General features: G+C 46.4%; 3 non-coding genes across 3 annotated transcripts; all 3 read right to left on the reverse strand.

The window, feature by feature from the left end:
- Positions 1-24,299: 24,299 nt before the first annotated feature.
- Positions 24,300-24,372, reverse strand: Trnar-acg (transfer RNA arginine (anticodon ACG)). The gene has a single exon. It is a non-coding gene; the product is annotated as a tRNA-Arg (tRNA).
- Positions 24,373-24,770: 398 nt separating this feature from the next.
- Trnar-acg (transfer RNA arginine (anticodon ACG)) lies at positions 24,771-24,843 on the reverse strand. Its single transcript has one exon. It is a non-coding gene; the product is annotated as a tRNA-Arg (tRNA).
- Positions 24,844-27,131: 2,288 nt separating this feature from the next.
- Trnar-acg (transfer RNA arginine (anticodon ACG)) lies at positions 27,132-27,204 on the reverse strand. The gene has a single exon. It is a non-coding gene; the product is annotated as a tRNA-Arg (tRNA).

Below are 27,204 nucleotides of genomic sequence, written 5' to 3' on the forward strand. Positions count from 1 at the left end.
ACTGACTTTGCCGCGAAGTCTCGCTGCACGAAGCTTTGGTACTGACTTTGCCGCGAAGTCTCGCTGCACGAAGCTTTGGTACTGACTTTGCCGCGAAGTCTCGCTGCACGAAGCTTTGGTACTGACTTTGCCGCGAAGTCTCGCTGCACGAAGCTTTGGTACTGACTTTGCCGCGAAGTCTCGCTGCACGAAGCTTTGGTACTGACTTTGCCGCGAAGTCTCGCTGCACGAAGCTTTGGTACTGACTTTGCCGCGAAGTCTCGCTGCACGAAGCTTTGGTACTGACTTTGCCGCGAAGTCTCGCTGCACGAAGCTTTGGTACTGACTTTGCCGCGAAGTCTCGCTGCACGAAGCTTTGGTACTGACTTTGCCGCGAAGTCTCGCTGCACGAAGCTTTGGTACTGACTTTGCCGCGAAGTCTCGCTGCACGAAGCTTTGGTACTGACTTTGCCGCGAAGTCTCGCTGCACGAAGCTTTGGTACTGACTTTGCCGCGAAGTCTCGCTGCACGAAGCTTTGGTACTGACTTTGCCGCGAAGTCTCGCTGCACGAAGCTTTGGTACTGACTTTGCCGCGAAGTCTCGCTGCACGAAGCTTTGGTACTGACTTTGCCGCGAAGTCTCGCTGCACGAAGCTTTGGTACTGACTTTGCCGCGAAGTCTCGCTGCACGAAGCTTTGGTACTGACTTTGCCGCGAAGTCTCGCTGCACGAAGCTTTGGTACTGACTTTGCCGCGAAGTCTCGCTGCACGAAGCTTTGGTACTGACTTTGCCGCGAAGTCTCGCTGCACGAAGCTTTGGTACTGACTTTGCCGCGAAGTCTCGCTGCACGAAGCTTTGGTACTGACTTTGCCGCGAAGTCTCGCTGCACGAAGCTTTGGTACTGACTTTGCCGCGAAGTCTCGCTGCACGAAGCTTTGGTACTGACTTTGCCGCGAAGTCTCGCTGCACGAAGCTTTGGTACTGACTTTGCCGCGAAGTCTCGCTGCACGAAGCTTTGGTACTGACTTTGCCGCGAAGTCTCGCTGCACGAAGCTTTGGTACTGACTTTGCCGCGAAGTCTCGCTGCACGAAGCTTTGGTACTGACTTTGCCGCGAAGGCTCGCTGCACGAAGCTTTGGTACTGACTTTGCCGCGAAGTCTCGCTGCACGAAGCTTTGGTACTGACTTTGCCGCGAAGTCTCGCTGCACGAAGCTTTGGTACTGACTTTGCCGCGAAGTCTCGCTGCACGAAGCTTTGGTACTGACTTTGCCGCGAAGTCTCGCTGCACGAAGCTTTGGTACTGACTTTGCCGCGAAGTCTCGCTGCACGAAGCTTTGGTACTGACTTTGCCGCGAAGTTTCGCTGCACGAAGCTTTGGTACTGACTTTGCCGCGAAGTCTCGCTGCACGAAGCTTTGGTACTGACTTTGCCGCGAAGTCTCGCTGCACGAAGCTTTGGTACTGACTTTGCCGCGAAGTCTCGCTGCACGAAGCTTTGGTACTGACTTTGCCGCGAAGTCTCGCTGCACGAAGCTTTGGTACTGACTTTGCCGCGAAGTCTCGCTGCACGAAGCTTTGGTACTGACTTTGCCGCGAAGTCTCGCTGCACGAAGCTTTGGTACTGACTTTGCCGCGAAGTCTCGCTGCACGAAGCTTTGGTACTGACTTTGCCGCGAAGTCTCGCTGCACGAAGCTTTGGTACTGACTTTGCCGCGAAGTCTCGCTGCACGAAGCTTTGGTACTGACTTTGCCGCGAAGTCTCGCTGCACGAAGCTTTGGTACTGACTTTGCCGCGAAGTCTCGCTGCACGAAGCTTTGGTACTGACTTTGCCGCGAAGTCTCGCTGCACGAAGCTTTGGTACTGACTTTGCCGCGAAGTCTCGCTGCACGAAGCTTTGGTACTGACTTTGCCGCAAAGGCTCGCTGCACGAAGCTTTGGTACTGACTTTGCCGCGAAGTCTCGCTGCACGAAGCTTTGGTACTGACTTTGCCGCGAAGTCTCGCTGCACGAAGCTTTGGTACTGACTTTGCCGCGAAGTCTCGCTGCACGAAGCTTTGGTACTGACTTTGCCGCGAAGTCTCGCTGCACGAAGCTTTGGTACTGACTTTGCCGCGAAGTCTCGCTGCACGAAGCTTTGGTACTGACTTTGCCGCGAAGTCTCGCTGCACGAAGCTTTGGTACTGACTTTGCCGCGAAGTCTCGCTGCACGAAGCTTTGGTACTGACTTTGCCGCGAAGTCTCGCTGCACGAAGCTTTGGTACTGACTTTGCCGCGAAGTCTCGCTGCACGAAGCTTTGGTACTGACTTTGCCGCGAAGTCTCGCTGCACGAAGCTTTGGTACTGACTTTGCCGCGAAGTCTCGCTGCACGAAGCTTTGGTACTGACTTTGCCGCGAAGTCTCGCTGCACGAAGCTTTGGTACTGACTTTGCCGCGAAGTCTCGCTGCACGAAGCTTTGGTACTGACTTTGCCGCGAAGTCTCGCTGCACGAAGCTTTGGTACTGACTTTGCCGCGAAGTCTCGCTGCACGAAGCTTTGGTACTGACTTTGCCGCGAAGGCTCGCTGCACGAAGCTTTGGTACTGACTTTGCCGCGAAGGCTCGCTGCACGAAGCTTTGGTACTGACTTTGCCGCGAAGTCTCGCTGCACGAAGCTTTGGTACTGACTTTGCCGCGAAGTCTCGCTGCACGAAGCTTTGGTACTGACTTTGCCGCGAAGTCTCGCTGCACGAAGCTTTGGTACTGACTTTGCCGCGAAGTCTCGCTGCACGAAGCTTTGGTACTGACTTTGCCGCGAAGTCTCGCTGCACGAAGCTTTGGTACTGACTTTGCCGCGAAGTCTCGCTGCACGAAGCTTTGGTACTGACTTTGCCGCGAAGTCTCGCTGCACGAAGCTTTGGTACTGACTTTGCCGCGAAGTCTCGCTGCACGAAGCTTTGGTACTGACTTTGCCGCGAAGTCTCGCTGCACGAAGCTTTGGTACTGACTTTGCCGCGAAGTCTCGCTGCACGAAGCTTTGGCACTGACTTTGCCGCGAAGTCTCGCTGCACGAAGCTTTGGCACTGACTTTGCCGCGAAGTCTCGCTGCACGAAGCTTTGGTACTGACTTTGCCGCGAAGTCTCGCTGCACGAAGCTTTGGTACTGACTTTGCCGCGAAGTCTCGCTGCACGAAGCTTTGGTACTGACTTTGCCGCGAAGTCTCGCTGCACGAAGCTTTGGTACTGACTTTGCCGCGAAGTCTCGCTGCACGAAGCTTTGGTACTGACTTTGCCGCGAAGTCTCGCTGCACGAAGCTTTGGTACTGACTTTGCCGCGAAGTCTCGCTGCACGAAGCTTTGGTACTGACTTTGCCGCGAAGTCTCGCTGCACGAAGCTTTGGTACTGACTTTGCCGCGAAGTCTCGCTGCACGAAGCTTTGGTACTGACTTTGCAGCAAAGGCTCGCTGCACGAAGCTTTGGTACTGACTTTGCCGCGAAGTCTCGCTGCACGAAGCTTTGGTACTGACTTTGCCGCGAAGTCTCGCTGCACGAAGCTTTGGTACTGACTTTGCCGCGAAGTCTCGCTGCACGAAGCTTTGGTACTGACTTTGCCGCGAAGGCTCGCTGCACGAAGCTTTGGTACTGACTTTGCCGCGAAGGCTCGCTGCACGAAGCTTTGGTACTGACTTTGCCGCGAAGTCTCGCTGCACGAAGCTTTGGTACGGGACTTTGCCGCGAAGTCTCGCTGCACGAAGCTTTGGTACTGACTTTGCCGCGAAGTCTCGCTGCACGAAGCTTTGGTACTGACTTTGCCGCGAAGTCTCGCTGCACGAAGCTTTGGTACTGACTTTGCCGCGAAGTCTCGCTGCACGAAGCTTTGGTACTGACTTTGCCGCGAAGTCTCGCTGCACGAAGCTTTGGTACTGACTTTGCCGCGAAGTCTCGCTGCACGAAGCTTTGGTACTGACTTTGCCGCGAAGTCTCGCTGCACGAAGCTTTGGTACTGACTTTGCCGCGAAGTCTCGCTGCACGAAGCTTTGGTACTGACTTTGCCGCGAAGTCTCGCTGCACGAAGCTTTGGTACTGACTTTGCCGCGAAGGCTCGCTGCACGAAGCTTTGGTACTGACTTTGCCGCGAAGTCTCGCTGCACGAAGCTTTGGTACTGACTTTGCCGCGAAGTCTCGCTGCACGAAGCTTTGGTACTGACTTTGCCGCGAAGTCTCGCTGCACGAAGCTTTGGTACTGACTTTGCCGCGAAGTCTCGCTGCACGAAGCTTTGGTACTGACTTTGCCGCGAAGTCTCGCTGCACGAAGCTTTGGTACTGACTTTGCCGCGAAGTCTCGCTGCACGAAGCTTTGGTACTGACTTTGCCGCGAAGTCTCGCTGCACGAAGCTTTGGTACTGACTTTGCCGCGAAGTCTCGCTGCACGAAGCTTTGGTACTGACTTTGCCGCGAAGTCTCGCTGCACGAAGCTTTGGTACTGACTTTGCCGCGAAGTCTCGCTGCACGAAGCTTTGGTACTGACTTTGCCGCGAAGTCTCGCTGCACGAAGCTTTGGTACTGACTTTGCCGCGAAGTCTCGCTGCACGAAGCTTTGGTACTGACTTTGCCGCGAAGTCTCGCTGCACGAAGCTTTGGTACTGACTTTGCCGCGAAGTCTCGCTGCACGAAGCTTTGGTACTGACTTTGCCGCGAAGTCTCGCTGCACGAAGCTTTGGTACTGACTTTGCCGCGAAGTCTCGCTGCACGAAGCTTTGGTACTGACTTTGCCGCGAAGTCTCGCTGCACGAAGCTTTGGCACTGACTTTGCCGCGAAGTCTCGCTGCACGAAGCTTTGGTACTGACTTTGCCGCGAAGTCTCGCTGCACGAAGCTTTGGTACTGACTTTGCCGCGAAGTCTCGCTGCACGAAGCTTTGGTACTGACTTTGCCGCGAAGTCTCGCTGCACGAAGCTTTGGTACTGACTTTGCCGCGAAGTCTCGCTGCACGAAGCTTTGGTACTGACTTTGCCGCGAAGTCTCGCTGCACGAAGCTTTGGTACTGACTTTGCCGCGAAGTCTCGCTGCACGAAGCTTTGGTACTGACTTTGCCGCGAAGTCTCGCTGCACGAAGCTTTGGTACTGACTTTGCCGCGAAGTCTCGCTGCACGAAGCTTTGGTACTGACTTTGCCGCGAAGTCTCGCTGCACGAAGCTTTGGTACTGACTTTGCCGCGAAGTCTCGCTGCACGAAGCTTTGGTACTGACTTTGCCGCGAAGTCTCGCTGCACGAAGCTTTGGTACTGACTTTGCCGCGAAGTCTCGCTGCACGAAGCTTTGGTACTGACTTTGCCGCGAAGTCTCGCTGCACGAAGCTTTGGTACTGACTTTGCCGCGAAGGCTCGCTGCACGAAGCTTTGGTACTGACTTTGCCGCGAAGGCTCGCTGCACGAAGCTTTGGTACTGACTTTGCCGCGAAGTCTCGCTGCACGAAGCTTTGGTACTGACTTTGCCGCGAAGTCTCGCTGCACGAAGCTTTGGTACTGACTTTGCCGCGAAGTCTCGCTGCACGAAGCTTTGGTACTGACTTTGCCGCGAAGTCTCGCTGCACGAAGCTTTGGTACTGACTTTGCCGCGAAGTCTCGCTGCACGAAGCTTTGGTACTGACTTTGCCGCGAAGTCTCGCTGCACGAAGCTTTGGTACTGACTTTGCCGCGAAGTCTCGCTGCACGAAGCTTTGGTACTGACTTTGCCGCGAAGTCTCGCTGCACGAAGCTTTGGTACTGACTTTGCCGCGAAGTCTCGCTGCACGAAGCTTTGGTACTGACTTTGCCGCGAAGTCTCGCTGCACGAAGCTTTGGTACTGACTTTGCCGCGAAGTCTCGCTGCACGAAGCTTTGGTACTGACTTTGCCGCGAAGTCTCGCTGCACGAAGCTTTGGTACTGACTTTGCCGCGAAGTCTCGCTGCACGAAGCTTTGGTACTGACTTTGCCGCGAAGTCTCGCTGCACGAAGCTTTGGTACTGACTTTGCCGCGAAGTCTCGCTGCACGAAGCTTTGGTACTGACTTTGCCGCGAAGTCTCGCTGCACGAAGCTTTGGTACTGACTTTGCCGCGAAGTCTCGCTGCACGAAGCTTTGGTACTGACTTTGCCGCGAAGTCTCGCTGCACGAAGCTTTGGTACTGACTTTGCCGCGAAGTCTCGCTGCACGAAGCTTTGGTACTGACTTTGCCGCGAAGTCTCGCTGCACGAAGCTTTGGTACTGACTTTGCCGCGAAGGCTCGCTGCACGAAGCTTTGGTACTGACTTTGCCGCGAAGGCTCGCTGCACGAAGCTTTGGTACTGACTTTGCCGCGAAGTCTCGCTGCATGAAGCTTTGGTACTGACTTTGCCGCGAAGTCTCGCTGCACGAAGCTTTGGTACTGACTTTGCCGCGAAGTCTCGCTGCACGAAGCTTTGGTACTGACTTTGCCGCGAAGTCTCGCTGCACGAAGCTTTGGTACTGACTTTGCCGCGAAGTCTCGCTGCACGAAGCTTTGGTACTGACTTTGCCGCGAAGTCTCGCTGCACGAAGCTTTGGTACTGACTTTGCCGCGAAGTCTCGCTGCACGAAGCTTTGGTACTGACTTTGCGGTACAAAGACTTCGGGAAGTCAACTTCGGGCTCAATAAAGGAAAACATTAAGGTCAGCCCTCAGCTCGGACAAATACACAAAACACAAAACAGCCCGACTGCTTTCCGTGTAAAATGGGAATGTTTTGATGAACTTGATTCAAGTCTTAATCGACACTGGTGTCAATCAGCAAAACGATACGAGGACGACTGTGCTCTGAGGGTGAGTCACAAGACAAGTCGTGACAGCTAGCAAAGGTCCTTCAGCGGTTAGAAAATGACCGAGCGGGACAGTTGTTGTGGAGACTCGTTGACATGGGGGCCTACTAAATAAGGCTTCAAGGCCAAGGTTGTAAAAAAACGACATAAAAGCTGTGCGTGAATTTACTCTGGGACACCGTGTACCTAGAACCTGACATGACACGAGTTACACGGTCACGTACTTTAGCTTACGTTTTCGGCTGGTGTCAAAAACTGGCACCTTTAGTTTTATCACGTGTTTTGTGTGTGTGTGTGTGTGTGTGTGTGTGTGTGTGTGTGTGTGTGTGTGTGACTGTGTGTGTGTGTGACAGTGTGTGTGTGTGTGACAGTGTGTGTGTGTGTGGTTTTTTTTGGGGGGTGAATGCATGGCAAAGTGACTGGGTGGGGGGGAGGGGGGCGGTGTCGAATAAAAATTACATGTATACCTGCGTTCGTAAAATACAGGGCATGTTCCCTTTACGAGATGTTTCGATCCCTTTATTTATGAACATTTCAAAAATATTACAATGAAGAAATTAAGCACTGGGGTCATCTCCAATGACGTAATAAGATAAATCAAACAAGCATGTGATAGTGAGTAACTGTGAATCTTAACACGTGCATTCGTTTATGTGAAGAAGTTGGACACAAAGCATCGAATACAACACAAAAAGAATCAAAGACAGCGACCCCTAAAATTAAAACAACAACAACAACAACAACAACAACAACACTAACGAGGGCAGCACTGAATAACATAAACAAGTAGCGTATAAGATCAGTCAGATCGTCATTAAACTTGTTTGTATGCGATGTCCATCTGGAATATCTGGTCACACCCGGGTGGCCAGCGACTGGGGAACGGACGTGGCAGGAACCAACAGTGACTCTCCAATCACCAGAGACACTCCAATCACTCTCACATCTACCAGTCACCTAATTGCACGACAAACAGTTACACCGGTTGCCCTACCGACGCCCTCCAATATGGCGGCAGTTGACCGTCACGGACAAACTGATCGAATCAGGGGAAATCACTCGTAAATGATTGTCTCCAGCGATCGAGTTATACAACCTGAAGTCCGTCCGTCTGTTGTAACAGTAGAACTCCCATTTTACGAGCTCCAAATATCAAGTCAAGGATGGAGTCTTAAAGGGCCTTGTCTACATTTTGCCATTTGACCATTAAAATGCAGAGTCTATTATCTACAATTATCAACAATACACCCCCTTTCGATCAGGAAACACGAAGCCAGTGTAGCCGTTTGAAAATTCATTGTAGTATTCCAGCGTAGTACTCATAGTAGGATATCCTTATTTGGAAAATGCCAAGCGCAAAACTCCTCTCAAATCCCGTGCATTTCGTGCGTTTAAAAAAAAAGCTTGGACAGCGCTCCAGTGTCAAACTGTTGCTGCACTTGTTTGGGCGTGGCTATAAGCACAGTGACATGAATTTGATTGGTCAGTATTTTTAGGCAAAGCACATGTTCTCAGCAAACAGAAAACAAAATATTGGAAGCGTGAGTCACGCTACCCAAAAATAAAATCTTTTTTTACATACATTTTTTTTGTCTATAACATTTTTCCCCATGGTTCATTCATCATCTGACATAACTTTTTAGCGAAATCTAACCATAAGATTATTGAAAAAAAGCAAAAATGTAGACGACCACCTTTAAAGGCACAGTACAGTGCAGCTCACAGCCTTCGTTTTGCGGTTTTGTTGCAGCTGAGTGCATTTACAGTTCAAAAATCCTCCTATGGTAGTAAAACAAACCCAAAACTATCCAACGACGACATCTGTGAAGCTCGACAGTTTCTTGTTCACGCGAGTGCATAAATTAACCTAGTTATTACGTGGTGTTTGGTCGGAGATCGATTCAACTGAGTGATTCCGGCCTCCATTTTGTTTTACACAAACTCATGATGACGTCTGACATAGTTTGCTTAGTGACGTGTCTTTTTGTGCATGATGTGGTGATCTACCTGATCTAAATTTAGATCCAAAAATAGGTCAAGACCAGCCGGGTCCGAGTACGACATTAATTCGTAAAAAAATCGCAGTTCTTGACTCTTTGGGTGCAAGTCAATGAAACTTGGTAGTTCTTCTTACGGATAGCTGCCTGAGGTATGACTAAAAGCCCTAGGGGCTCCGTGCACCTGGATTTGACAAGTTCAGTACCTTTAATAAGAGGTTACTTGAGAGTTCGTGAACAGAACATCTGAAAAACGATTGTCTTGAAAGGTGGGAGGTCTGAAGTTGACACAGGAGTTTTAAAATCAACCACGTACCAGGGAGAGGTTGGGGGGCCACGGACTAGTGTTGGCCAACCTTGTTTGATTGTGACTGGATCTCGCAACCACCGAGGTCTCGTCTCGGCAACCCGAGATCAATAGGGCTTTCGGCAAATTGACCCAGAGTGAAACATTCATGAGGCAAGGAACAAAACGAGATTTGTGGATAACGTTGTCCACTGGAGTTGCGATGAAATTAAAAAGAGAGCGGCTTCTGTGGGGGATGTCATTGAATCGTGAATGGTTTTATCTGACCAGAGCAATTTTATCCATCTGTTGCCAGCTGATTGTCCAGGAAGATAAAAGAAAACGCTGTGAGAGAGAAGATCAAATCAGTGTTGATAACTGTTTTCGGGTTAACGATGTGTTATTATTATTACGCCAGATTGAACTCCGTTCCCTCGAGTGACTTGGTATCGGATATAATTATGTTGTAGTTACTGAGGAGGAAAACAAAGCACATTCGGACATAGCTTCGTTCATATGGTTTAAACTGTTTTATTTAACGTTTGTGCATTATTTACAAAAAACGCATATTGAGTAAACAACAACAAGCATAATGCTTATAGTGGTGTTCACTATTTCTAGAAAATTACATATAATATAAATGGCGGCTATTGTACAGTTTAAATGAAAAGCTTGCAAACATGAAAAGAAAATTGAATGAAAATTGTACATCAAAACAAAAATCCGTTTGGGAATACATATATAATATTTATGGTGTTTGCGAGTAAGAGATAGGGAGAGAGGGAGGGAGAGAGGGGGAGAGTGAGAGAGAGAGAGAGAGAGAAAGAGAGAGAGAGAGAGAGAGAGAGAGAGAGAGAGAGAGAGAGAGAGAGAGAGAGAGAGAGAGAGAGAGAGAGAGAGAGAGAGAGAGAGAGAGAGAGAGACGAGTAGACGTGTCGATTTTGCTTTCACTTTACATGTTTATCTGTTCGAAACGGCCGGACTGTCCAATAAATTCCTGCACTGTTAAAAAGATTTTTTTGTTAATTTTTGTTTGCAAGGAGGGGTGTCCATGAAGTAGAATATCTGTGTGTATGAGGTTGTTGGTTAGTTTGTTGATTGTGTTGTTTCTTGCAGCTAAGTGTAAACGGCATTCTAGTAAGAAGTGTGTTGCAGTTTCTGTTCCATCACCACAGTCGCATACGCTGTTTTCCGCAAGGTGTCGCTCAACTAAGTCTTTCTTTAGATCACTAATATTAAGTCTCATTTTTGTGTGGATTATTTGTGTTTGTCGACTGCCACTGTAGAAGTAAACGGGAATTTGTGTGTCGTCTTTTGTTAAGTAATGTTTAAATTCCCCGAGGGAGTCAGTTAACTGTATTTGTACAGGTAGTTGGTTCCAGAGTACTGTTGTCGAAGGAAAAAAGGATGTTTTGTACGTTTCTGTTCGATGTGGGGGTATACTTCGTTCTAAGGGGCGGCGTCTGTGGTAGGGGTTGTTGGCTGCTACGAGAGGTGGGAGTGCTGCTTGTAGGTATGGGGGGGTCTTGTCGTGAATAATTTTATGGAACATTGTTAGTTTATGACGGTTACGCCTTTCAGATAATGATTGGAGTCCAGATTCTCCGTAAAGCTTAAAGTGACTGGTTCCGCGGACAGCTCCGATGATTGTTCGTATTGCATCTAGGTTTAACTTTTCGAGTTCATCTGTTAGGGTTTTGCTACAATTGTCCCATATTATGTCGCAATAATCAAAGTGTGGTAGAATGAAGGATTTAAACATAATTTCCAATGATTTTCGACTCAGTCTATATTTGTATGTACGCAAGCAAGCTACGAGAGTTCTGCACTTTGCAACAAGAGATTTTATATGTTCATCCCATTTACAGTTGTTTTGTATTATTATTCCTAAGTGTTTGTGATTTTGGGAACTTTCAAGGATGGTATTGCCAAAGTTTAGATCTGCGATATCAGGGGTTCTTTGTGTACAAAAGTTCACCAATTCAGTTTTTGCATGGTTAAATGCTACCTTCCATGTTTCTGCCCAATTTACAATTTTTTCAAGATCTGAGTTTAAAATTTCGGCACGGATGTTGTGATTGGCTAATGACAAGTACATGCTAGTGTCGTCAGCAAAAAGCTTAATCGTAGATTCTATGTCACGTACAATGTCGTTTACATAAATTAGGAAAAGCAAAGGTCCAAGCACTGATCCTTGAGGAACTCCCGCTACTACTGGAAGATAAGTTGATTTACTGCCTTTTAATACAACTGCTTGCTTTCGATCTGTTAGGTAGTCTGTAAACCAGTTTAATAATGGCCCATTAATTCCAACGGCTTCGAGTTTATGCAATAAGCCCCGGTGCCAAACTCTATCGAATGCTTTGGATATATCAAAGAAGATTGCTTGGGTAGTTATTCTATTATCGAGTGATTTGCATATGTCATTGTATATTGTAAGAAGCTGGTAAACAGTTGAGTCTCCAGGGATGAAACCGGACTGCGACTCTGTAATGATATTGTTTTGTGTTAAGTAGTCAAAGACATGAATTTGTATACATTTCTCTAGTGTTTTGCCAACACAGCTTAGGAGGGAGATTGGACGATAATTACTACATGTATCTTTGTTTCCCTTTTTATGAACTGGTGAAACGTGGGCTATTTTCCAAACAGGCTGACGGAAAAAGTCCTTCACGTAAAGACCGATTAAACAGTGCAGTTAGGCTGTCACAAATCACTTCGCAGCTCTCAATTAAAATTCTATTGTGGATTTCGTCTGGACCGACTGCTTTTGTTTTGTCTAGTTTGTTAATCGTATTTATAACTTCTTCGACTGAAAGTGTGAGAGTGTTTATTCTGCAAGGAAGCCTTGGTACTTCAGGAATGTCTGACATATCGTCTTCGACAATGGACTGTTGGATAAAGAAGTCGTTGAACAAGTTTGCTTTTTCTAGGTTAGTATAGTAGGTTGTTCCGTTTGACGTCAAAGGAGGAATTTCATTGGGGTTTGATCCTTTCTTTGATAAGAATGATTTAACTAGTTTCCACCAATTTTTAGTACCAAAGTTATCTCCACTGGATACTTTTTTGTCTAATTCTTTTATATATTCTAATTTCCGATTTCGAATTGTGTCAGTATAATTATTGCGAGTCATACGAAAGTGTTCGTTCATATGATTCTACATGTGTTTCCGGTTAGGATTGTTGCACTAAATACAAGAGACATGACAGTTTAGTGACATCTGGACGCCCAATCCCCCCGATGCTGTTGACATCTAGTTCTTTTACTTGGATATTTTGGATCGATCCTTGATAAAAAAAAAAAGGAAAAAAAAAAGAGAGTGTATTTCCCAGGTAAGGACGTCTAGAACCCTGCACAGAGGCGCAAAACGTGAGAAAGTTACCACCCCAACGGGAGCCAGCTGCGGGGTCGGATTGGTTTAAACTGCACGGTTCAACCAATCCGGCTCCGCGGCTGGCCCCACAGACATAGAAAGAGTTTTATTTGATGTCTGTGGGCAAGCTCCCGCTGCTTGGGGTGGTGACTTGCTCATTCACCTCAGGCCAGGACCCCCCCTCCCCCTCCCTCCCCCCCTATCCCCCTCCCCCCCCCCCCCCCACCCCTGCACGCACAGCCGAGTAAAGAAACACACGGCAGCAATCAGGAGTAATCCTCCGCCAGAAGCGCATCACTGACCACTACTGCCACTGGGAGCGAGGACAAAACCATCAAGGAGACATACATCAGTGTCCACGTCAGGACGGTCAGCCTGTGACGTCAGTCTGTCACCAGCACCCTGCCTGCTGCTCGTAGTTAATGACCTTTGACTCGTGGTCACCAGCGACCACCCGCCGCTCCCCCGCGACTGGATATTTACTTACTGGGCCCTCTCTTTATACTCAGACCGACCACTGCAGACTCAGGCATCACATGTTCTCAAAATTCCACATTGGGGACACGCCTGTATGCCACTGTGGCATCGCAGACATGACAGTGGAACACCTCCTCCAACACTGTCCAATCCACCAGAAACTACGAGCAGAAACATGGTCTGCTGACACACCAGTTCAGGAGAAGATCTTCGGCACCCTGCAGAGTCTTCGCTGTACTGCAGACTTCATCAGAAGTTCCGGAGTCCCTGTCTGAGCGATCGAGAAGAAGAGAAGAAGATACTCAGACCTCCCTCATCCACACCTCCTGTAAAACACATTGAAATGATCTAGATCTCTCTCTCCCTCTATGTCTGTCTGTCTGTCTCTGTCTGTCTCTCTCCCTGTCTCTCTCCCTGTCTCTCTGTCTGCCTGTTTGTCTGTTTGTCTGTCTGTCTGTCTGTCAGTCTCTCTCTCTCTCTCTCTCTTTCTTTCGCTGTGTGTGTGTGTGTGTGTGTGTGTGTGTGTGTGTGTGTGTGTGTGTGTGTGTGTGTGTCTATCTGTGTCTGTCTATCTTTTGGTTTAAACAAGATTTTATTAAAGAAATACAGGGTGGCATGTATATGCGATACAGACATTTGTGACCACACAACAAGCTAAGCTTATATTAAGTGTGGTTATAAATAATGTACATCTAGATAGGAAATATTATTTCACGTGATGTCAAGGTCATACCCTTATTAGAAATGTAATACAGACCAGATAAAGAATAACAAAAAAATATAACAAAAGAATTATGAGTCGGTAAGGTGGGTATACAGGGGAGGGGGGAGGGGCGTCAGAGAGACGATGACTGTCACAGACTTGCCAATTAAATGTTTCTGCAGCAGCAATAATTTCGTCCAAAGTGTTGTCCAAACTAATTGAGCTGAGGTTAGTCATGTGAATACACAGAAAAACCGTAAGCAAGATTCACTCAAGCTTGACTTTCAGTAAAGTATATATTCAACGAAGCACTACCTCACTTTCTGGCCAGCCGCCCGAATTTGTTGTTGTTGTTTTTGTATGGAAAAGAAACACAGACATCTCGGTGAGACATCCAATCCTCGAAACCGTTCGCCTAATCTTCTGCAAATATCAGTTTACGTGACAGCATTCTGGGCTTTTTGGGTCTTTATTTCATCTCACTCAGGCCCTCGTTTGCTTATAAATTAATATCTTTCAAATTCTTCCGCACTCAAAAATGATACCGGGAGCACACACATACATACACACACACACACACACACACACACACACACACACACACAGGCGTACACATTATTCAAACACGCACGCATGCACGCATAAACACACGCACACACACAGATCCGGCAGCACGCACGCGCGCACACACACACAAACACACACACGCGCGCACGCATGCATGCACGCATGCACGCCGGCACTCACACACACACACACACACGCATGCACACACATACCCATGCAGGCTCACACGTAACCACATGCAGGGCCGGACTAGGCTAAGAGGGGGGGGGGGGGGGGGGTTGCCAGCGGTGGTCCAGGGGGATGTTCCCCCTGGCGGGATCAAGGGGCAGAGCCCCTTGTGGGGGTCTGAAGCTGATGGGTAGGTCATATTCTGAGATAGGAAAATGGTCGCCCCTTGCATGAAACGGCATAAAATAAACAATAATAAAAAATGTTTTAAATAAGTGAGGTACATGTTTAGGCCGGGGGGGGGGGGAGGTGCGCAACCCCCATAACCCCCCCGGTAGTCCGGCCCTGACATGCATGCAGGCATGCATGCACACACTATCTCACAGACACACAAACACACTGACAGTAAAAATCTGGAGAGATATGCGCGCGCGCGCGTGTGTGTGTGTGTTTGTGTGTGTGTGTTGTGTGTGTGTGTTTGTCTGTACTTGCAAATGTGTGTGGGGGGATCTCTCTCTCACTCTCTCTCTCTCTCTCTCTCTGTCTCTGTCTGTCTCTGTCTCTCTCTCTCTCTGTCTCTCTGTCTCTCTCTCTCGGGCGAGGGCTGGATGTAAAAAAAGCACCTGTTTGCTTATGCCATTACACGCGTTAATAAAGAACTTGTCTTGTCTTGTCTTGTCTTGTCTTGTCTTCTCTCTCTCTCTCTCTCTCTCTCTCTCTCTCTCTCTCTCTCTCGGGCGAGGGCTGGATGTAAAAAAAAAGCACCTGTTTGCTTATGCATCAGTTAGCGATTGCACGACTTTCTCCTGGTCCGGGATATGATAATAGAGAGATGATGGGCGTCAGAATTAATCACACCTCAATGGGGTCAAGTCCTGTTTTTCCTACCCCTTCTCGGCCAAATCTTCCACTCCCTGTTTCTCGATCTTTTATCCGCTTTCTTTCTCCTTCCCCAACATTCTGTCTGTCTGTCTGTCTGTCTGTCTGTTTCCCACTTTTTCTCTCTCGCTTTCCGCGTGCGAATGCGCGTTTGCGTGTGTATGTGTGTGCGTGTGCGTATCTGTTGTTGTGTTTGTCTGTCTGTATATTTGTCTGTCAGTGTGTGTGTGTGAGTATATATGTCTGACCATATGATTGTCAGTGTGTGTGTGTGTGGGGTGGGGGGGTTGTTTGTTTGTGTGTGTGTGTGTGTGTGCGTGTGTGTGCCGGTGTGTGTGTGTGTGCCGGTGTGAGTGTGTATGCGTGTGTGTGCAGTGTGTGTGTTAGTGTGTCTGTGTGCGTGCGTGCGTACGAGTGTGTGTCTGTGTCAGTGCGTGCGTGCGGCGGCGTGTGCCTGCACTATGCGTGCGGGCGTACATGAGCACGCGGCGCGTGCAATCGTGTGTGTATTCTGTCAGATAAAATCTGACCTGGCGCGCCGTGTCTCATTTTCCCCGTCTCCTCTTACCATCACTGAATGAATGCGTGACAGCGTGACCAGTTGTTGTAAAATGATGGTGATGATCACGAAGGTCAGCGAGAAATAACGTTCATATTCAGTACTAATGGTGTGAAAGCAGGAATGTTGCCAGAATTTTTTTTATTTTGTGTGTCCAGAATTGGTCACACTAATGTTGCCAATATTAGGAAGAGATGATGATGATGATGGAACTTTATTTTTCAAGGATAAAGGTTTAAGGCGACGCCTTTTCTTACAACCGGTCCTTACTTCTAATACAAATGTCTAATAAATGATAAACAAGTAAAGCAACATGACAAGAGAGAGAGAGAGAGAGAGAGAGAGAGAGAGAGAGAGAGAGAGAGAGAGAGAGAGAAAGAGAGAGAGAGAGCGCGAGAGAGAGCGAGAGACAGATAAACAGACAGACAGTGACAGAAACAGAAACAGAAAGGGAGACGGACAGACAGAGACAGATATATTAGGTACTTCTAGGCAGCACCAAGCCCCCCCCCCCTCTCCACCGTTAAAAATATTGCGCCAGTCTCTGTGTCAGTGTATCCTACATTTTCAAAGAAAAATACAAATACCCTGCAGCAACACAGGATAATACAATCAGAGACTGACAAAATCCCTATAACCAGCGCAGCGTGAAACCGCTGATCATCAATTTCTCACCACAAAACCGTGGCTGGGTTATTCATTGGTGCACGATTGTGTTCCTGCTCATACCCAAATGACGTTTAGATGATCATTCAAGACACGTAATCAAACAGAACCGGAATAGCACAACACTGGCGGATATTTGACCCCGCGGGTCTCCTTCACAGGCCCACTGCATTCTGCACGTGATCCCACAACATGAGTTGGTGGTTACACGAGTCAGCTTAGTTGTATTCAACTAGCTGTAGAAAGTCGCCAAACGAAGTGTCCTGTGGCAACGTGAGGTTGTTGGAAGACGGTTGGGCAAGATCCACCACAGCTACTTCCATTCCAACCCTCATTGTAAGGTAAAGTAAGGTAAGGTAAGGTATACGGTAAGGTAAGGTAAGGTTAACGGTAAGGTATACGGTAAGGTAAGGTAAGGTAAGGTAAGGTAAGGTAAGGTAAGCAAGGTAAGGAAGCTGGGGAGAATCAGTTAGTTTGTAAGGGGGAGGGGGGGGGCATTTAGAATTTAAAGCGCGGCTATAAGAATATATAATAGAATACTTCTACATGAATGTCACTTTACCACGAGGTCCATGCAATGTGCGAGACTGCGTAAACTAATCTTCACTGCCCCCCCCCCCCCCATTCCTCAGATTGTTTATTCATTGTGTTTGTATATAAATAGCCTCAAATCTAAGACGCCCTCTCTCAAAAGAGATAATTTTCAAAGATTGTTGGCGATCTTGACCGGAGGGTTCCATTGTACGATAAGTGGGATATTCTACCAAGAACAACAACATGCAGTTTCAAGCAGGAAAGCCGCTGCTTGAATCGCGTGTGAACCTTCCCACAAGAGTGCGTGTGTATTAAATCATTTCCATATTAGACTCTTGTGCCCCACATATTGATTTCTGCCCGGCGTGCAGATGGTCGCAATTCACGAGAGTAGTGTGCAGATGGTCGCAATTCACGAGAGTAGTGTGCAGATGGTCGCAATTCGCGAGAGTAGCGTGCAGATGGTCGCAATTCACGAGAGTAGCGTGCAGATGGTCGCAATTCACGAGAGTAGTTTGCAGATGGTCGCAATTCACGAGAGTAGCGTGCAGATGGTCGCAATTCACGAGAGTAGTGTGCAGATGGTCGCAATTCACGAGAGTAGTGTGCAGATGGTCGCAATTCGCGAGAGTAGTGTGCAGATGGTCGCAATTCACGAGAGTAGTGTGCAGATGGTCGCAATTCACGAGAGTAGCGTGCAGATGGTCGCAATTCACGAGAGTAGTGTGCAGATGGTCGCAATTCACGAGAGTAGTGTGCAGATGGTCGCAATTCACGAGAGTAATTGACATGCAATGGAAACTGATCAGGGTGACTGGAATTGTTTTCTCATTAGCAGACAAGCCGCCGTTGTGGCTGACTAATATGTTTCGTGCGCAAAGGATTCATGTTTTGGTTTGGGGGCATTGGAAGTCACTGATTTTCATTCATTTAAATGCAGCTGTGTTGATTTATTAGGCCATCTTGATATACAAGTCGTGAAAGAGAACTGAAGGTGTTTGTTTTAACTTCAAGGCATACCACAGTGGCAGAGAAGACTGTCGCACAAACAGACTGAGAGAAGATGAATGGACAAATGGACGGACGGGCAGACCAACAAACGAACAGATAAGCAGGCAGGCAGATAGTAAGACATTACATAGATACATTATTTATTTATTTATTTATTAAGGAGATTTCTATAGCGCATAACTAAAAACACTATGCGCTTTACAATATCACTAGGTATAAGCACACGCAAACATACTCTGATTAAATAGAACTTAGCCTAGCAAGACATACTAAGAACACTAAACATTTGAGTTCATACAAAAATAGAGAATTAAATTAAATACTGGAAAAACGATTAAAATAAGCTTAAGGCCTACACCAACTGCAACCTATTTCAAATACAAAAGTTTAGTTAACTATGAAAGGCAGTGCATAAAACCCCATAATCCTAAGAGGGTCGAACAAATAAGAAACATAAAACTATTTGGCGTGTGCTTTAGGTATTGTAAGCAGACTTGGAATTACAGACGGACAAACAGGCAGAGAAACAGACAAGCCCCCCCCCCCCCCCACCTCCTCGACAAAAGCAAGATGAGAATACTCGTTTCGTTGGACTTTTCTCACTGTTTATCTACATTTGGTGCGGTGTTTTCTGTAATCATTATATTTTTCTATAAACATTCTATACATCTCTCAAGAACGAGAATGCAGCGTACATCTCAATAAACATATTTTCCAAAGTCTGAAATGTCGGTCAGTAGTTTAAACGTGTTATTGTTGGGCAGCACTCCGAAGCACTAGTACATGTACACGGGTGCCCGTTCCAACAAAAACACGCAATGACGACAGACAGGTTCGGTCGGTGGAATAATTTTGCAGCTCTGTTTCTCAAATCAAACAACAATCAGAAGAACCGAAATTCCACAACAACGTGTTTATGGAGGGTCGTCGTGAAGTTGTAAAATGTTCTCCGATTGGCACTCTCCCATAAACAACACACTGTCTGAAGAAGACGCACTCGTCTCTTTCGCACCTCATGTATACATGAGATACATAGAAGTTGCACAGCCAGTGCAGTGTCTCCGGAGTTGACGTATTCCTCTCATTTTCATGTCCTACAGATTTGGTGTTGAGCAGTTGTACAACTATCTGTAACTGGCACTACAAAACAACCAATACAACCAGAACCTTAAGAAGACGTACTCCTCTCATTCCCATGCCATACGGTTGCGGAAATGGTCAGTTCTACATTAAAAACAAGTCGCGTAAGGCGAAATTACTACATTTAGTCAAGCTGTGGAACTCACAGAATAAAAATTGAACGTAGTCCGCCGCTAGTGCAAAAGGCAGTGAAAGTGACGAGCCTGTTTGGCGCGGTAGCGGTTGCGCTGTGCTTCATAGCACGCTTTACTGTACCTCTCTTCGTTTTAACTTTCTGAGCGTGTTTTTAATCCAAACATATCATATCTATTATGTTTTTGGAATCAGGAACCGACAAGGAATAAGATGAAAGTGTTTTTAAATTGATTTCGAAAATTTAATTTTGATCATAATTTTAAATTTTTTAAATTTTCAGAGCTTGTTTTTAATCCAAATATAACATATTTATATGTTTTTGGAATCAGAAAATGATGAAGAATAAGATGAACGTAAATTTGGATCGTTTTATAAAAAAAAGTATTTATTATTTTTTGTACAATTTTCAGATTTTTAATGACCAAAGTCATTTAATTTTTAAGCCACCAAGCTGAAATGCAATACCAAAGTCCGGCCTTCGTCGAAGATTGCCTGGCCAAAATTTCAATCAATTTGATTGAAAAATGAGGGTGTGACAGTGCCGCCTCAACTTTTACAAAAAGCCGGATATGACGTCATCAAAGACATTTATCGAAAAAATGAAAAAAACGTCCGGGGATATCATACCCAGGAACTCTCATGTCAAATTTCATAAAGATCGGTCCAGTAGTTTACTCTGAATCGCTCTACACACACACACGCACACACACATACACACACACACACACACACACACACACACACACACACACACACACACACACACAGACACACACACACCACGACCCTCGTCTCGATTCCCCCTCTATGTTAAAACATTTAGTCAAAACTTGACTAACTGTAATCAAGCAAGGTATGTTATAGGAACATTTAACTGTGACAAAACAATACGAGACACAGGGGCTCACATCCACGTCGGACATCGGACATACACGGATATTTTTTCCAAATGTCCTATACATTTTTCATGCAAGAGGACATATGTCCTATTGTTTTTGTCACAAAGTGGTCATTGTCCGATTATGCTTTCATTTGATCCAGACATTGTCAGTACTGTCCAATTTACAGTAGTTTGTTTTGGTATTTTATCGATGTTTTGCGAAGCGATGTGTCTCTCCAAGCAAACGAAACTTGGGGAGACTTTATGTCCTTTTTATAGAGAAGAGCTTCCAAGAGTCTCAACTTTGAATGCTCCCTTCGCGGGTTTTTTCTCCGAAAAAGTAACACGAAAATTGGTGCCAGAAAAAAATGTCCTATTGATTTTTTTTTGTTCAGGACAAATGTCCTATCATTTTTGCATTGTCCAGGACATTTGTCCTATGCCACCTCTCATGGATGTGAGCCCCTGGAGACAGTTACTGGTCTTCCACCCAGCGGTCTTTTAAGTGGACAGAGGAACACTTATAACTCAGAAAATAAACTTATCTGACAAATTGTCCAGAAACTCGTTCGGAATTAAGACACACGCGAGAATGAGACAACGTAAGTTCTACAGTTCTCTTCTTCTTTTCGATCGCCGATCACACTTGGAGTCCAGATCTTGAGATATAATTAGTGGTCCTCTGCAGCGCAGCCACTGGCCCGTACAGCTTGTTGTGCAGGGACTCCGGCAATGGCCAGATTTCCTCTCTCAGCACCTGGTGGTTCCTGCAGTCTCGTAGGATGTGGGCCGTGTCCTGCTCTGCTTCTCCACAAGAACACATGGGGGAGGGCTCTCGTCCCCTGGCTCCACAAGACGAGAGGAAGGGACCTCCAGTAGCTGAGGGTGGACTCCTTCGAGGCGCGGAGCCCGGCGCTGCACCTGTCTGGTGGATCCTCACAGGGCGAGCACCATTACTGTCAATTCTGTCTCCAAGTGTCATAATGGCAGTTGATGCGTAGTGTTGTGGTTTGTTGGAGTGCGCCGTGCGGCCCAACACATACGTCTTCAGCACTCGAGGTTTCTGTCAGGGTTACCTCACCCTTAGCTCATGGCCCAAGGACCTGCCCTGTGAGCACAAGGTTGGTCCATATTAGTCTGGCCTCTACCTTTCGACCTGTCCAGCTTGGGAAGACCTTCCAGGAGTTTACGCTCCCGCTGGCATAGCTCTTAGGGTCACCGAGACACGCAAACCACCACACCACGTTAAGGAATGGACCATGTGGTGGAGTTCTTCAGTTCACAGTGACAGGGGAGAGCACAAACATCGCTGGTGAACAAAAGTTTTGTCACTGCAAAAGTATTGCTGCGATCAAAATTTTCACACACTTTTTTTTAAAACGGCATCGGAGCTTACCATTACTGTTCTGTAGCGAAATAGACTTGCCCTGTCTAAAATTTTTTTAAAAAGCGTCATTCCTACAAGTGACCCATCTCTCAGTAACTGGCAGGACTCAATACACAACACGCCATTCGAAGACATCGTACTTCTTTTTGTATTATATTCAGATCCCTTAAAACCTTCGGTAGTCATTTGACTTGTCGCCAATGCCGAAATTATGTGCGACATTGCAAACCGATATTTGCGACAGAACAGTCACTGACAAGCTACACAGCCCATGTAGAAGCCTCCTTCGCAAAAAAAAAACCCACATCGTTGCGACCCGTTTCCCAGACGTCGTTCCACAGTGAACTTTGATGTTAACCACTAATGCATTACATTACACACAGTATACTTAGATAGATAAATGTCCTCTTCGGCCCTCGACAACACTCGTTAAAAACTGAAGGGTTCTAAAGGCGTTCAGCATGTGTGTAAAAGTGTTCTGGATGTGGAACAGTACGTTTAACACAGAACACGAAACAACGCTTTTGTGTGTTTAAAACCAGTTTATTAGACGTCTTCTAAAACGGAATACTTTCAGTGTTTCGAGTGTGTGTTCTAGCTGACACACCTCTGGCAGTTTTCCCAGCTAAATCCCCCTGTCTCAAGAACAATAATGAGTGTTCACACTTACAGAGACAGTGCACGCACACAGGGGTCCAAGCTGCGGCGGTGGTGTAGACAAATAGGCCAGTTAATAGTAAGATGCCTTCAGTTGACACCTCTATATTGCACCTGTCTCTGATAAATCCCATTGTCCCATACAGATGACACAGAGTGTTTACACCAACGGAGACACTGCACGCATAACTTACTGTTGAAAGTGATCCAAGATGCAGCAATTTGGCAGACAGACTGTAGCTCTACAAGCTGAGGGACTTCCTTTAGTTCACACCTTTAGTTAACTGTCCCTGCCAAATCCCACTGTTTCATATCGATGATAGAAAGTGTTCACACCAACGGAAACATTGCATGCACTTTTTGCTATTTACAAGGACCCTAGATGCAGCAGTTTGGAAGACAGACTGTAGCTCTACAAGCTGAGGACCCACCTTTAGTTGACGCCTCTAGCTTCTGTCCCTGCCAAATCCCACTGTTTCATATCGATGATAGAGTTTGGCAGACAAACTGTAGCTCTGCAAGCAAGCTGAGAACCCCCTTTAGTTCACACGTCTAGCTTCTGTCCCTGCTAAATCCCACTGTCTCAAAAATAGACCAGAAAGTGTTCCTGGCGTATCTTGTCTTTTGTTTAAGTTAGTTACCTGAGTTTTTTCAACGACCGTCATGCGCACACTACAAAAATACACATCAAATGTGTTTTCAACCTGCCAGGAAACACCGGAGATCTTTTGTGCGGACACAAGGTCAGAAAAAAAGACAGAGTGAAACAAATACAGCCCCTATAAAGATCTTCCTTCATTAAGCCCGATGTTGACTTTGCGGAGAAGTCATTTTTACCGGAAATAAAGTGCCAAAGCCCAATCAATGACAAGGGGGAGGGGAGGGGTGTGTGTAAAATAAGTGTTCGCACCTACGGGGACACTACACGCGGCACACCTTGTTATTGACAGAGATCTGAGATGCAGCAGTTTCGCAGACGCCCTTCACATAATTATACGAGCCCAGGGCGTGGTAGGCCGCATGAGTCAATCTCTTTAATCACTATACTTAGGAGAGATTACATAACCGGGCAGACACGGAAAGTCGGTGGGTTCGAGGGTGGAGGTGTGCATGTGTCAATCCTTTAATCACCAGTTTAGGGGCTTTAGAGTGTTTTAACTCTACGTGTAGACCTCTGGATGTCCCGCTCTGAGACCTAGCTACGACGTACGGTATACCTGTGCACCCCGCTTCTGTTTTTTTAAACGACTATATTTTGTCTCCACTATGAACTACTACGGGTGCAAACCATGATCCAACTGACAGACTCATATCAACCATATTCCCCCGAAATCGGCGTAAACCCGTCTCATTGATGGTCTGCTAATGTTTAACTTCAATCAATAAGTCCAAAGCCAGATGGAAGGGCTTGCTGAAGTTATTAAACTCAATCAGTTCTTTCTATCTGGTTTTTGTCTTCTTCTTTTGTTTAAACTTTTTTTTTTGGGGGGGGGGGGGGGGGCACGTCAAAAAGGCGACTGACCTATTCTTTTTCTATTTTCCCCTTCTCGGAGGTTGTTTGTTTGTTTGTTCGTTCATGGGCTGAAACTCCCACGGCTTTTACGTGTATGACCGTTTTTACCCCGCCATTTAGGCAGCCATACGCCGCTTTCGGAGGAAGCATGCTGGGTATTTTCGTGTTTCTATAACCCACCGAACTCTGACATGGATTACAGGATCTTTTTCGTGCGCACTTGGTCTTGTGCTTGCGTGTACACACGGGGGTGTTCGGACACCGAGGAGAGTCTGCACACAAAGTTGACTCTGAGAAATAAATCTCTCGCCGAACGTGGGGACGAACTCACGCTGACAGCGGCCAACTGGATACAAATCCAGCGCGCTACCGACTGAGCTACATCCCCGCCCCCTTCTCGGAGGTAAATGCCGGCCTTAAAATGACACGAAACTCCGTGGAAAAAAGAAAAAAATGTTTGACACAAATTAGGGCAATACAAAATTCATCAACTAAAATTGTTCAATCAAAAAAAGTCAACGCCACATGAACAACTTTGACTATACAAGGAATACAGTCTTGACAGAAACACTGAACCGAAAAGAAAAAAAATATTCGAGCTTGCCAGGATTCGAACCTGGAATCTTCTGATCCGTAGTCAGACGCGTTATCCATTGCGCCACAAGCCCACACGTGATCATACACTCAGCGAAGAAACAGTTTCACAAAACCCTTGCTATGTTCCTCGACCACATAATAAATTGAAGAAAAATTGCAATTTAAAGTCGAGCTTTATTCCTGATTTCAACCATGATAAGTTCTTTCTTACTGCATGGTGTCACACATTGACAACACGTTTCGCCCTGCAGTCCGGACTGACGATCTAACAGCGAACGACAAGAAAAAGAAATGACACGAAACTCCGTGAAAAAAAAGAAAGAAAATGTTTGACACAAATTCGGGGAATACAAAATTCATCAACTGAAATTGTTCAATCAAAAAAAGTCAACGCCACATGAACAACTTTGACTATACAAGGAATACAGTCTTGACAGAAACACTGAACCGAACAGAAAAAAAAAAGCTTCGAGCTTGCCAGGATTCGAACCTGGAATCTTCTGATCCGTAGTCAGACGCGTTATCCATTGCGCCACAAGCCCACATGTGATCATACACTCAGCGAAGAAACAGTTTCACAAAACCCTTGCTATGTTCCTCGACCACAAAATAAATTGAAGAAAAATTGCGATTTAAAGTCGAGCTTAAATGATCAAGTTCTTTCTTACTGCATGGTGTCTATCTTATCTATAAATTTACAAGTACAACTTGCAAGAGAGAGAGAGAGAGAAGAGAGATTGACTCGATTGACTGACTGACTGAACTTTATTTTACAAGGATTAAGATTTAAGGCTGGGCCTTTTCTTGCAATCTGTCCTTGGGACGACAAACACACAACACAATAAAAAGAAACACTACCAATAATGTTTACACTATCGAAACACTACGATCACCTCGGGAAGCGAAGTGCAATCAAACAGGATTGAAAATGTTAGGGCTAATTTCTTAGCCCTATAAAAACTGTTATGCAAACCAAAAGGTTTCCATGAACATACCGACAATCGGAAACCACCAGACCCCATCACAAACAGAATTCTACAATCCACTGGTGTTGACTTTTAAAGGCCAACAACTCGGGTGCAGAGTCTGCTGTGAAAGGAGCGGTAGCCTCCCCTGTCACAATCGCCCCCGTTTTAAAACATATAGAAGTAAAAATTCAAACACCAATATAAGCTTACTCATGTTTGAAATGATGATGATGATGATGATGATGATGATGATGATGATGATGATGATGATGATGATGATGATGATGATGATAAAAATGATGATTATAATGATGATGATGACGATGATAATACAGTCGTTTACACCGAAGAGTACACAATGATGGACAACAAAGAGTACACATATAAGCAAGGCACAATAGAAAATCAACGATGAGGATTTTAGCATAACTGCAGCATAGCCCTGCAAATACAATGAAATATACTGTGTGTGAGAGAGAGAGAGAGAGAGAGAGAGAGAGAGAGAGAGAGAGAGAGAGAGAGAGAGAGAGAGAGAGAGAGAAAGAGAGAGAAAGAGAGAAAGAGATCATAGAGCGAGAGAGAGATAGAGAGACACAGAGAGACAGAGCGAGAGAGACAGAGAGAGAAAGAGAGAGAGGGAGACAGAGAGAGACAGAGATTGAGAGAGAGAGAGAGAGAGAGAGAGAGAGAGAGAGAGAGAAAGAGATAGAAAGAGAAAGAGAAAGAGATAGAGCGAGAGAGAGATAGAGAGACAGAGCGAGACAGAGCGAGAGAGACAGAGAGAGAGGGAGACAGAGAGTGACAGAGAGATTGAGGGAGAGAGAGAGAGAGAGAGAGAGAGAGAGAGAGAGAGAGAGAGAGAGAGAGAGAGAGAGAGAGAGAGAGAGAGAGAGAGAGAGAGAGAGAGAGAGAGAGAGAGAGAGAGAGAGAGAGAGAGAGAGCACTGCATGTAGCTCGGCCTCTTCAGCAAACATTGCTCCATGCACTCGGAGTGCAATGTTTGCCTCTCTGCACCTTTTCGCACGCTCCGTCAAACCTCCAGTCATCTTCAACTGTGCAATTTTTGCAAACACTTGCCGACAAAAGGAGGCCAGCCAGACGTGACGTCACATGGCAATGCGCATGCGCAGAAGGACCGACGACGCGACATTCGGGGCATGGATCATGCGCGTCGCACGTGCTGTCACGTGACAAGGCAAAGGATGATGGGCATACCTCCGCACTGCCACATCTTCAGTGTTGACAAAAGGCTTGTCCACAAGAAAGCAGAACAGGGAAACAGGGGAATGCACAACGTTCGCGATTTAGGAGAAAAAACAAACGAGGTGATATTAATACCTTCAATATATTAACTTTCCTGTGAAAATCTTGACATAGTCCTGGAATGCTGTTAATGCGAAGATGGGGTGACTGTCCCGGGCGTGCAATATAAATTTATATGGTCGCTGCGGTGTATTTTGAGATTAGTGGAATCTTTGCCTGACCTGGTTATTTACTTAGTGAGTATGTAAACTATTTGTGTTTTGTATGTGAGAAAACTGTGCCACGACAGCTTTGCAGATTTCAGTTTGGGCAGAAATAGATCGTAGTCAGAGGGAGACAGACAACAACACTGTCCTCAACAAAATCTGAATTCAATTTCCATTGCAGAAAACTTCATCTTCAAAATATTTTGTTTGAGCAAATGTCTGCTCCTTAAACGAGTTACAAACCCATGACCGGTGATACAAGTTGCGGCAATACAAAATCAGTGCATTACCTGAAATTGTTCAATCTGAAAAAGCCATCGCCACATAAACAACTCTGACTATACAAGAAATACTATGTTGGCAGAAACAACAAACCGAACAGAAAAAAATATTCGAGCTTGCCAGGATTCGAACCTGGAATCTTCTGATCCGTAGTCAGACGCGTTATCCATTGCGCCACAAGCCC

This window comes from Littorina saxatilis, linkage group LG17 (genome assembly GCF_037325665.1).
Source record: "Littorina saxatilis isolate snail1 linkage group LG17, US_GU_Lsax_2.0, whole genome shotgun sequence".
Classification (NCBI taxonomy): domain Eukaryota; kingdom Metazoa; phylum Mollusca; class Gastropoda; order Littorinimorpha; family Littorinidae; genus Littorina; species Littorina saxatilis.